General features: G+C 35.5%; 1 non-coding gene across 1 annotated transcript; it reads right to left on the reverse strand.

The window, feature by feature from the left end:
- Positions 1–8,450: 8,450 nt before the first annotated feature.
- Trnas-uga (transfer RNA serine (anticodon UGA)) lies at positions 8,451–8,523 on the reverse strand. Its single transcript has one exon. It is a non-coding gene; the product is annotated as a tRNA-Ser (tRNA).
- Between the last annotated feature and the right edge of the window lie 4,249 nt (positions 8,524–12,772).

Genomic DNA, 12,772 nt, shown 5'->3' on the forward strand with positions numbered 1-12,772 from the left:
TTCATACTTTGTTTTCTTTTCTTGCTAGGGAAAATGAATTAAAGAACATGTTAGAAATGCATTAAGCGCTAGAACGCGAAATATCTTTCATTAAACAATTAAACATTAATTAATAATAAAAAAAACTTTAAATATGTTTATTGGCGTAGCATAGAATGACTACTTATATTCTATCCTCTCCTTATGATTATACTCGTATAATCAACAAAGTATTCTAAGAACATTAATGCTAGATTATTATTTATGTTTGAATGTAAGAGTTGCAATAAAAGAAGATTGCGGTAATAAACATTATGGTATTCGATTGTTTATGGCCATATGTAAAAGTTGCAGTTAACTAATTATGCAAAATTCTGTATGTAAATGAAAGCAACACATATGGAAGAGTTTCAAAAGCTTGTATTTAACCTGCGTCATTAAGAAAACGTACACCATTTGTCAGCGGTGCAGGAAATATTTATAACAAAGGAAAAGACTCACAATAAAAATATCTGGCTCTATAAGTTATATGTAATGAGATAACAAATTATATTATATAACTGTGATCAAAGGATTGTAGAGGTTTTCTATAAAACGATTTGTTTGGAGAAAATAAAGGTAAGGTAGAAAGGTAGAAATTGCAATTCTTTTCAATCAAACGTTTTTAGATATATTCGGAATTGACCAAGTTGGCAAACAGCGTCAATGTGACGTCAAAATGTCGTTGAAATCCCGTCACGACGTCGGCGACAAAAATCCGACTTACGTATGTTGATTCATCCTGCTACGATAGCGATATAAATCAGACGCCTTGTAAGTCATGGATTTGATATGGAATCTAAGTTACGCACATGCACACACACACACACACACACACACACACACACACATACATGCATACGCACACGCACAAATACACACACACACATTGTTAATATATAATTGTATAATTGTATGTTCATTTTATTTCTAGCAAATAGCTCCGTGTGAAATAAGCATCTATGTGTACTATATCACGTATACCCATGCACATGCACAGCTGTCTTGAGTAAATAACATGAAATAAGCTTGTCATTTAGTTTATGATATCACTTCCTTAAAATGAAACGGGATAGTACAGACATACAAATTTTCTGTAATTTACATGTCAGTGTACGATAAACTGATTCAGTATCTACAGACCATCCAACTACCTAATTAATTAATTGTTTCTCTACATATACATTCATTTTTAATGGTAGTGATATAAATGATTGACCATACATCCATAATACACATCATTAACTTTTCGCAAATGATTCATTCTTTAGAGATTATTAACATCCATTCGATGACGAAATTAATTTCGCAGAAATAATCAGAGCGTAATTGATGTATATAAATAACGAGGTGAAATTTATAGTACACTAAAGCAGGTTTTAAGAGCGCACGTTGAGAGTATTTTCTTTGTTTCCGTCTACTCATTTTCTCACATGACGGCAAGGTTACACATACGATATGCTTAACTACAACTTCAGTTATTTATAGCTGGAAAACCAAGACTGTAGATGCCACGACTAGCACGCTCGTTTGAGTTTGTGATGAAGAACAAGAGTAAAGTCTATACAAAATGCATTTACGATATCGTAGAAGACTACTGTTATCCAAAACTATCATAGAGAGCCTACTTTAAGGAATCAAAGGGTCGGCTTTTTAAAAACCGCTTAGACAAAAACAGCTTAACTCCAATAGATCCGGTTCAGGAAGATAACGTGTAACAATATAGTGCATTCGAAACACTTGAGGATTACAGTATGACCTAGCAGACGGTATGTGCGACAGAATGTGAGTGTCCGAATGAGTAAAACCATGAATTGGGACCTGAAATTCAACGATTTACACATGGCAATAAAATATAAATATAAAAGTTTGACCATTTTAAAAAAGGGATTGAATCATTGCATTGAAACAAATTGGTATCATTTGAGCGCAGGATTTGAAGCAGAAACTTAGAGTAGGGATTAAATATATATTATTTTGGCAACCGACTCATCTCATGAAACAAGCTCGATACATGTATTAATCGACAGTAAAACTCTAAACAATATACCAGAAATAAATATTACAACACAAAAAATGCAAAATGATTATGAGTGCCGTGTCAATGCAGAATACTAGAAAAGTGTCGTTCATTGAAAAGGTTTATCTTACTTCACCCAAGTCACTAACTTTATATTCTAATAAACTTGTTACTGTGTTTATACAAAACATACACATTAACTTTAAATAAACAAAAAGAGGGACAACTGTTATTTTCGCTATTGAGATCAAGACACTACTCATGCAGTGTTTAAGTGTACCAAAAATAGTACACAATATGTTCAAATTTATTCAATACATATATTAGCATTTCAGTAATTCAATATCAATTCGAAAAGGAAAAGCTCTTTAAAGTACATAACCATGGATCGGTCACCAAACACTTAATCATATAACAATTTCACAAGTCATAGGTCAATATCCAAGATCACGAATGTGTTAACAATCGCCATATATTCAATGGATGTAATTCATAGTGATTTTAACGAATTTAATGTGAGATGCCTAGAACCGTATTAGAAAAGAAATAATTCATTTCTGTTGCAAGTGAGATGTTACCATTCATTACAGAAAAGGTTTCAACTGTCGTTAAATGCTGCACATTTGTTCAGCTCTAGTTGGTGGGGTAAAGGTATAATTTCTGACCGATTTTCTCTTTCCATGTCATTATCATGCAAATACTGAGTAATGGAACTTTCTGAGTAAATGAATGTTGAAGCCATTTGTTGGCGGAATATTGATGTTTTTGAGCAATGCTTGTTCTTTTCCTCTGACAGAATACTATACTCTTCAAAATAAACGAGCAGTCTGATATCTTGGTTACGTTACCAAATTACTGTAGATATAAACCACATGGTAAACTAACGTAATAAAGCAATATTTACCCGTCACCTTGTTACTGGATCGATTTGTATGCAAGTGACAGTATAAGTACTATTTACGAAACGAAAACCAATTTCTTTATAGTATAACGACATTTAAAATGTTACTATAACTAAAAAACTATGATAATAATTTTAAGTTAGACAAACAACATGATTCAAAGACATTTTAAAGTAAAAAGTGCATGATATAATTTTATCGATATTGAAAGACTGCTTTACTCTTTACAGGTTTTCCAACTATAGTTATCTTATATGATATACATATTGTGAACATTTCTTTCAATAAATGTTAAACACAATTTCAATGTCATAAACAAGTCTTAATGTAGTAACGCATTTCAATTAAAAATGCCATAATTACACTAATAAATGAACCAAAAAGTACTTTAAACCTTTCACACTTGGTACCACATATTATAAAATGCCAAAAAGGTGGATACATGAATATCAAAGTCAGACGTTAATATGCTAGTGACTAAACGACTAGTGTTGAACATGAAAGGTCTATCCGGACTTCACGTACTCTATATTCCAACATGGACATCTCCTTTACCATGACGTTCCACTCCTGCTTAAACATTGAACTACTGATGAAATAGAAGATAAAGTTAAAAGTGAATTTACATTTTACTAGTATGACTAACACCGACGTTCATAGGTCCTTAATTGCAATTGCTCTTGGTGATAACGTATCCAAGCGAGTTCTAAGCACACCGTACACAGTGAAGGGTAGGGTAGTTAAGACGAAAAATCCGCTTACGAAGAGAAGTAACTTATTAAAGGATTTTACCCTACGTCGTGATGTTTGCTCATTCTCATTCGGACATTTTTCACCGTTAATCACGGTATTTTAATTTAGTTGCTCTGATAACATTACATAATTGATAAGATTCTGTTGCGCTTAAAGGAAAGAGCAGTTTATTGCCGTATTCTTTATTACATTGTTCATCAATTCCATTTAAATCACAGTGTTTATTTCATATCCAGCGCGTGGTTAACGTATTTAAATAATTAATTCATAATAAATGTTATGCTTTCATATTTTCGTCACACAAATATTTCTTATATGTTGAATGATGTTTTATGACAACGCGGATACTTTCCTATTTGCAATAATCGTTACTTATAAATTATTCGGCTTAGGTAATCCTTTGAATTTATTTACTGTACCCCTCGTTGGGATATCGAATCTCATGAACATTTATAGGTTGAATGTAAAATGTTAATACCGTGAGGGTCATAAATAAAATAGAACATAATTAAAATTTCCACTAAATCATTTGTGAAATTCCTTCTGATTTATTCTTATTATTCTCGTTGAGAAACCATACAATAACAAAGAAATCAACCATTCTACGCTATGTGAAAAGTCCCAGGGACCCGTCTAATGCAGTCGCACCGAAGGCCAAGGTCGAGTCGTTTGGCGGCCAAACCACGCGGGAAGGCGTCGCAGACGGCTCCCGAGGCACCAATCGCGAGGGCAATGCCGACAACTCCCCCGCCATTGGCCACAGATTCATCCGCTACGGTCAGCACGGGGGTTTAAGGTCAAGGGTTTTCACATAGGTTCACCTGTTATAAGGCCTTGATCGATGGTCCTATGCCGAGAAAGGGTTTTCCGATTAAGTGGCTCAGACTGCCACAATAACAGGTAATGAGTTGCTAGATTTTCAGCCACTTCCAGTTATTTCTGACTCCCTTGGTGACACTGTCAAAGCCAATATTATCGCTGGGCAGTTTGTGGAATTGTCTTCCTTGCTCAACACCCTGCCCGATAAGACGCCAGAAAAAATCAAAGCACTTTCTTCCCAGGGAGTCCTTACCCTAAAACCGTGCCTCAAGGCAAAATCGAGTCATGGACCAACGCGTTTGTCACTTTTTTTATCCGCACATGCTGAAAAAAAAAACAATATTTATTAAAATATATGAAACCATAAAAACAGCTACTAAGCGCTGCAAAACTGGATGGTTAAACTATGACAAGTAGTTTAACTACCGAATATCCTTGGATCCATTAAAATCCTTTTCAAAAAATGGTTATGAACTGTGGTTGCTATTTGTCACGTCCGTGCCGACCACTTTACCCAAGTCGGGCCAATATCCTCGGAGGTATTGCTACCCATACAGCTACAGCAACTGCACGCGTGATTATAGTCAATACTTTCACAAAAGCATGATATGTCAGAACCACTCAGCCTTCCATGTCCTGTCCTCGTGCCCATAGCCAACCTAGGTCCGCTGTCTACCAGGGTCAACAAAGGTTCGCTTCGCCCTGGTACTTTCAGCCGCGTAACCCCGACCAATCGTCATTCAGGAGACATCTGGGACCGAGCACATTCTCCAATCATTATACCCACCCAGTCTCTGTCACATTACCCAAATATTACTGATGCCAGTTTAAAGGGATTTACATACGGTTTAAAGTTGAATTACGCCATACCGCGTATTGCCATTCCGTCTAGAAACTTAAAGTCTGCCGGGTCACACCCCATAGTACTGTCGGACATAATTAAAAAATAAATTTATATGTAACGCATGGATAGCCCCTTTAAAATACCCCCAATGTCACATTTTAGAACTTCCCCTATCGGAATGGTTCCAAAATCAAGCGGTGTTTTCCGTTTAATCACACATCTCTCTTATCCAACGAAGCAAAAGTATGAGTTTCGGTTGCAGCAACCCCCCTTTTGAAAAGTTTGCAACATTCCTTCATTGTTCTGTATCAGATGCATCCAACTTACAATCACTGAATCATTATTTAGATGATGTTATATTCGCGGGACCCCGGGATTAAGATATCTGTAGTATTTTGGTCGATGTGTTCACGTATACTTGTAATCGTCTGGGAGTTCCTATCGCGGAGGAAAAATCCGACAATTTGTTTTACATTTCTTGGTCTCGAGATCGACACGGTAACTATGTCAATTCGACTACCTGCTGTAAATATCTTAGACTTACAAAGGTCAAAAAGTTACGATTGCGGGAATTACAAGCAGGGGCCGGTAAATTGAGCTTTGCTTGTCAAGCTATAAAGGGAGAATGCGCATTTAGCAGACGATTGTATGATGCACTGATAAGTATTGACAAACCTTACATCTACGTCCGTATAACAAAATCTTTAAAGGAAGATTTGATGATGTGGTTACTAGTTTTAAACTACTGTAACGGCATTGTTCACATTCCTAAGCTTGTGTGGATTTCCAATGATATCTTAGAATGGTGGACCGACAGCGCTGGGGCCGACGGTTTAGGCGCGGCATGCTACATTCAGGGGCGTTGGGCTTTCTTTCAATGGCCAGCACATTGGGTCAAATTGTTTTTTAGGATATAACATATTTAGATCTAGTTCCAGTTTTGATAGCTTTTACATTTGGGCCCCTCGTCTCACCCCTAAATGGTTGATCATGTGGTCTGACATTATGGGCCTAGTTGAAATACTTAACATTCATCAAAATCAAAGCGCGTGGTGCACCTACTGCGCCCCTTAATTATGTGCATCATGTCCCATGTCATTCTATTCAGAGCGCGTTACATACCATCCAAAGAAAATTCAATTTGTGGTTCTTTTTCACGCAAGATGTGGCAGAAGTTCCGCCAGTTGGCCCAAGAGGCGGACCCATTTCCGGCAGGTTTACCGGCGGAATTCCTCAACCTCATTTACTCGCCGAATGTGAACTACTCTTAAACTCGGCTTTAGCCCAAAACACCATGTCATCGTTTGCCCAGGGTATGGCCAAGTTTCCTGAGTTTTGAAAGACTCACAACCTAGGATAATCATGGCCCCCGCCCATCGATAACATAGAATTCTTCATCTCATTTATGTCACTTCAGTCATGCGCTCCGGCCACTGCACGATTATATGTTACAGAAATCGGTTATAAGTGCAAAATGAGGGGGACACCAGATCCCTCAACTCAGTTAATAGTGATAAAACTCCTCAAAGGCTACCACGGTCAACGAACGGGAAAAGACACAAGCCTGCCCATCACACTACTTATTTTAAGAATTGTATTTTTGAAGTTAACCATAATTGTTCGCACCAATATATACGAATCATTTCTGTTTTCTACATCCTATATCATTGCATTTGTTGGCTTCCTCCGGGTATGGGAGCTCAGCCTGTCCAAAGGCAATACGATCGTCAACATTATTTCTATAAACGACATCGCGTTTGGGAAGGTTCTCCTTAACATTAACTTACATAATTCAAAAACAAACCAGCTTGATGATCCGGAAACAATAAGCATTAAAAGTTCTAACGACACGGTTTGTCCCGTAATCTCTTTCGTGCAGTATCTGCGCGTACGCCAACAAGTTGCGGGACCCTTAATCTGCCATTTCGATGGCTCCCCTGTCACTAGGTATAAGTTCACATCGGTGGTCAAAATTACATTGGAAGTTGCAGGTCTTGACTATACGCGGTACAGTTATCATAGCTTTAGGATTGGTGCGGAATCACAGCCGCTCTTAAGGGCAATTCTGCCGAGCAGATACAGAGGGCCGGTCGATGGCGCTCACAGGCCGTCCGCAGATACATTCGCCCTAATCTGGTTAACGTCTCCGATCTGTATTCATTACAATGAACTTTCAGGATATGGCCGTTGTTGACTAAGGTTATACCTATTTTAACTTAGTCAGCATAAACAATTAATATTTAAGTTCTTGTGTATTGCAAATCGTCACTTTATCAGCTATAGCATTATTCTAATGGGCTTCCCTATTAGTTTTCATTTCAGTCTGGTGTATCGGTTTATCTATCATTAAAAAGCTTATACCAAGGACATGTTTGTTGGCAGGCCGCTCTAATATCGGCCTCAAAAACTTTGAAATCAACTAGCAGAAATACGGGGGAATGTCCCTTAAACAAAACAAAACATGTATTGTCATTTTTGCTTAACAACGGGTTTCCCTACACTACCTTCTCGTACATTGCGGGGCTAATGATATAGGTCGGTTGGAAACTTTCGATATTATGTCCGAGTTTGATAAACTGTTGGAAGTCAAGAAACAGCAGCTGCCGAGAACTAAGTTCATTTGGTCTCAAATGCTACCGCGATTTTCTTCCGACGTAAAAGCCATGGAGTCTGTCCGCAAAAGGGTGATTCGAAAGTTTGTAGAAATCAATGACCATTTCAAAGGTTATTATGAAGTATTTGGAAGGTAACTGAAGTTTTGAAGTAAGAGAAATGCTTGGCTTATTTCTTGAAAGAGAAAAAGAAAACCAGCGTGGGAGTTATTAAAGGTACTTCGTCTAGTTCTTGTTCATTGGTTTACTTATTAACAAAAACAAATAACAGTTCTAATCTGGTCTTTTAAACATTTCTTTTAAACACCTCTCCACAACATAGGTGTATGTATCGGTACCGTTACATACTTCCTTGCAAGCTGGAAATTCGTCCTCGAATTTGACGAACACCAGTGCTTAGGAATATACATAATCAACACTGCCAAACAATGCCGCAACGGTCCCTGGTTGGGCGCCAAATGTCACAGAGTGAGAAGTGTGTAAAGCCAGACCAGGGCTCGAACCTGGGACCCCCCGCTTTCAGGGCGAGTGCTCTTCCGACTGAGCTACCCAACCGCTTACACACATTATTGGTACCGTGACTTAAATAAAATAATCGCTTTGCTCTTTGTAAAAACATGAAGAACAACCATGAAAAGTCTAAAATTAAAGCTAAAACAAAGGCCCCTTGTTAAAGGCCCAATTCGCAGGCCTATCATACACTTATCGACATATACACAACGTACAAAAACCACTTTGCATCACGCTTATTTTACAATAGTAATTACAATAAGGATTACTTTTAGGTAAGGAAATGATATTTATTTATATGATCTTTGAACTTGCATTTTTGTATTTAATTCATTGTATGAGTTTATATGATTTGCGGTGTCTTCAAGTTGATGCTGGCTTCGATAAGGTTTTTATTTTCTTAATATTGCATTGATCGAAGCATAGTTGTTCAAGTGAAATGTAAAGTAATCATTAAATAGTAAAAGCGCCGTGTAAAATGTCCTTGGTCGGTGAAAGCGGTACCCTGATATATTTCAGTAGACATCAAGTTAACTGAAATTAATGGTTGCTCACTTTATAAATAGTTGAACATTTATCTTGCGTATATGTGTGTGGTATCTTCGATTGTGGTCATTTAATCGAATTTGTAAACACTTTGTTGATAAAGTCATAACAAAAATGACGCTTTATCATTATAACTTCATTAAACCCACAGCGAAATCATCTTTAAACAGTTTATGTATGCATATACGGTATTTTTTGTTATACAAGGTGTGTGTTTCTCGTTTAAAATTTGTTGAACTTTTGCCTTTTAACTGATTATTTGTAGGTTTAGTTTTGTTTGGGTTGCTTTTCTTGTATTATTCAAAAAAATAATCATGCACTTGCATTGAAAAGCGGAAAATAACTTTGTAATATATTTCAAGCGAGGTTGTTTTGATAAAGGCCATCGTTTTGTCCTTATGATATTAGGAAAACCAGTTGTCAAAAACGACTGACGGGTAAACCAGTTGTCGAATATGATTTACAGCTGTAATCGGTAGGACATATGAAAAAAGTGTATACTTATGTCTTATCGTGTATATCAAGTAGGTTAACACGGATTCATTTTCATAAGCATTTTTTCATCGATCCAACATTATAGTTTGATTAGTGTGTGCATATACGGCTAGCGACAAAATGGCATTTAATGATATTATGTGTGTTAAATTTAGGCTGGTATTTCCACTTGTTCTTGTTAATAAAATGGTGTCGATTATGATAGTATGTCTGTGTAATTGACTGTGTTTACTTCATGATAACCTATATACTTGTCAGATAAATTACCATTTAGAATTTGTTTTAAATCTTTCTACACCAAACTATGCTTCAAATTTCACCTTTTATAGCTCACAAAAGAAAGGCACTCTTAAGCAGTATGCGAGAGGCCTTTGTAGATTCTGTAATTAAACAATGCGAAATTGTTTGGTAAATATATGTAAATAGATACAAACGGGTATCATTTGGTGAATAATGTTTTTTTTATCATTAAAATATAAGTTGATTCTCAAGTTTACTAAAAACAAAAAGCTTTATATAAACAGATTTACTGCCCACCATAGTATTTAATACTTTTATATGAATGATTTACAGAATCTATGTATACAAACTGTTATTCTTATCCGTTACATTTGTCGTTATCATTGGAAACGATTCATTTGATAGTTTGTTATTTCAAAAACATTAAAACGCTAGATATACCTTTATAAAACGCCTATAAAAAACATCGTTGTAGCTGATTTGAGATACTTCCACAACAAATGCTGAAGCCTATTTAGGCTCCTGATAAGACTCTTCATGTTATTTTAAAATTTGATGTTATGATTTCAGGCGGTAACATATATTCTAGTTGTTGGCCACAGTATTAAGCTTTAAATGTATTCAATATATATAGTAATCGTTATACATACTGATATGTTATGAAATACTTATCTAGACAAAACAGGAACTGGGTGATGAGCTGAAACGAGTGAAGCATTCAGAAAAGGTAAAACCTCTTATATCCATTTGTTCTGAATATTTTCGCTAAGATTTAAAAGGGAAAGCAAGAAAAGTGAACCTTTTACATTAGTTAACCCTTAATACAAAACAACTGTTTAGATGTATATCATATTTAGTCATTTTATATGTAAAATTCGATGAACGCATTGCATTTGGTTTCTCTGCGAACAAAACAAAGTTTTGGCTCTAGATGAATTAATAAATTCAGCAAACCATTTTTGTAAATATACATTTTAGTCTCTGTTTCAGTTAACTTATACATATATATTAAACTCACAAACACTTTGAAATAACCATGCATCATAAAATCCTAGTTATTGTAATATATCTATTATAACTTTTGCCCATGACTAACAAATTGGCTATCTTTCTAAATCCCTATACGATTCTCTTTTAAAAGAGTTAACATATTTAATATCATCACATTGTAAAATCTTTAACAAATAATAATCACATTTACAATTCCTATAATTAGTAATGGTATTCTACCAAGTTCTCTATTCACAAAATTGTTCTCAGTTTGGGTTCTAACATCCAGTATTTATTTACAGAACTTTGAATAAACTCTTTATAACTTAATGCTATCTTGTAGACCCAAACCATAGTTAAAAGCATGATATATTTATTTATCAAACAAAGATAAATACTGGCATGTTGCTATACCAGGAAAATTTACTTGGTCTAAATTAACCTTTAAAAAAGTCTTCATAGCTTTTCCGGACCAAGTGTCAAACATTGTGCTAAAAAAAATGTAGTTTAAAATGACGTCATATACAAATAAAATGTATCCAACCAGCAACACGTGTAATCACTATTTCTTATATTCAATACTTTAATGATGAGTTGTACATTAAAACGTAGTTTTATCATTTCTTGACTGTTGACTTTCTTTTACCGGGGGATGTACATGGAACGGAGTTGGTTGGGGTACATCTTGTCTTCCATTTAAATGAACTCATCTTTTCATCAATTGAATGTATCCATCTTTTGTCAACATTTGGTGAGAAATATGATGGTTGACTCCGTCTCTTACAGAGAGACAATGGATAATTTTGACGTATCACCATGACGGCCAACCTTGAACATAAATTAAACATTTTTAATATACATTCATTTCATGAAAGAAATATCATTTGGAACAAAGTTTTAATGTTGAATGCATTATCGTCACAGAGAGAGAAGTTCAAACTACTTATTAAAAAAATAAGCATGTTATGAGAAGAATTCAGGTTAGCAGCAGCAAATATGAAATTCATGTTTAAAAAATAATTTTACAAACAATTCGTTTTATGAATGAAATGAGTAAAATCAACAATTTAGTACATGTATGAGTTCTTAAATATTACTAATTACTAAGAAATGTATACAAAACATAGACTCAAGGCGTACATAGTGTTGCATCGTTCTACAAAATCCAATCGGATCGAAATTTTGGCCAAGGATGCCATCGTTAAAATACAAGCAAATCCAAAATATTTCACACTTGTAGAATCAGAAAATAGCATAGTCTTTTATAAGTTAAGAAATATTTTTTTTATCTTTTCTCTCAAAAAAGAAATTTAGAAATAACTGGCACTTTCTTGCTTGTTTACATCGGTTTTGAACCGTGGTTATACATGTGAGAACCGCGTTGAATTCACGTGATTCCTCACCCTGGTAAAGGTGTGTGGTATCTTCTATTGTGGCCATTTAATCGAATGTCTAAACAATTTGTTGATAAACAAACGTGACTCATAATAAATATAAACTAGTTAATCCCGCAGCGACATCATCTTTAAACAGTTGTGGTCCAGAGCCTGTGTTGGTCCATAGTCTTTCGATGCAGTATTTGCTGGCGTTGTTTTTCTTGTATCCTGCATCCTAACAAACAAAACACAATCATGTACTTACCTTGAAAAGCGGAAAAACGAGGTAAAACATATTAAACGGTTTTGTTCTCATAAAGGCCATCGTTTATTCCAATCTGATTACCAGGAAAAACAGTTGTCAAGAATGATCCACGGGGGAACCAGTTGTCATATTCGATTGACGGGGAAATCAGTGGTCATATATGGTTAAAAGGGAAACCCTTTGACAAATATGATCGACGGGGAACCAGTTCTCAAATACGATTGCCGGGGAAATCAGTGGTGATTTATGATTAAAAGGGAAACCAGTTGACACATATGACGACTGGGAAATCAGTTCTCAAATACGATTGACGGGGAAATCAGTGGTCATTTATGATTAAAAGGGAAACCAGTTGACAAATATGATTGACGGGGGAACCAGT

This window comes from Mya arenaria, chromosome 7, assembly GCF_026914265.1.
Source record: "Mya arenaria isolate MELC-2E11 chromosome 7, ASM2691426v1".
Lineage (NCBI taxonomy): Eukaryota > Metazoa > Mollusca > Bivalvia > Myida > Myidae > Mya > Mya arenaria.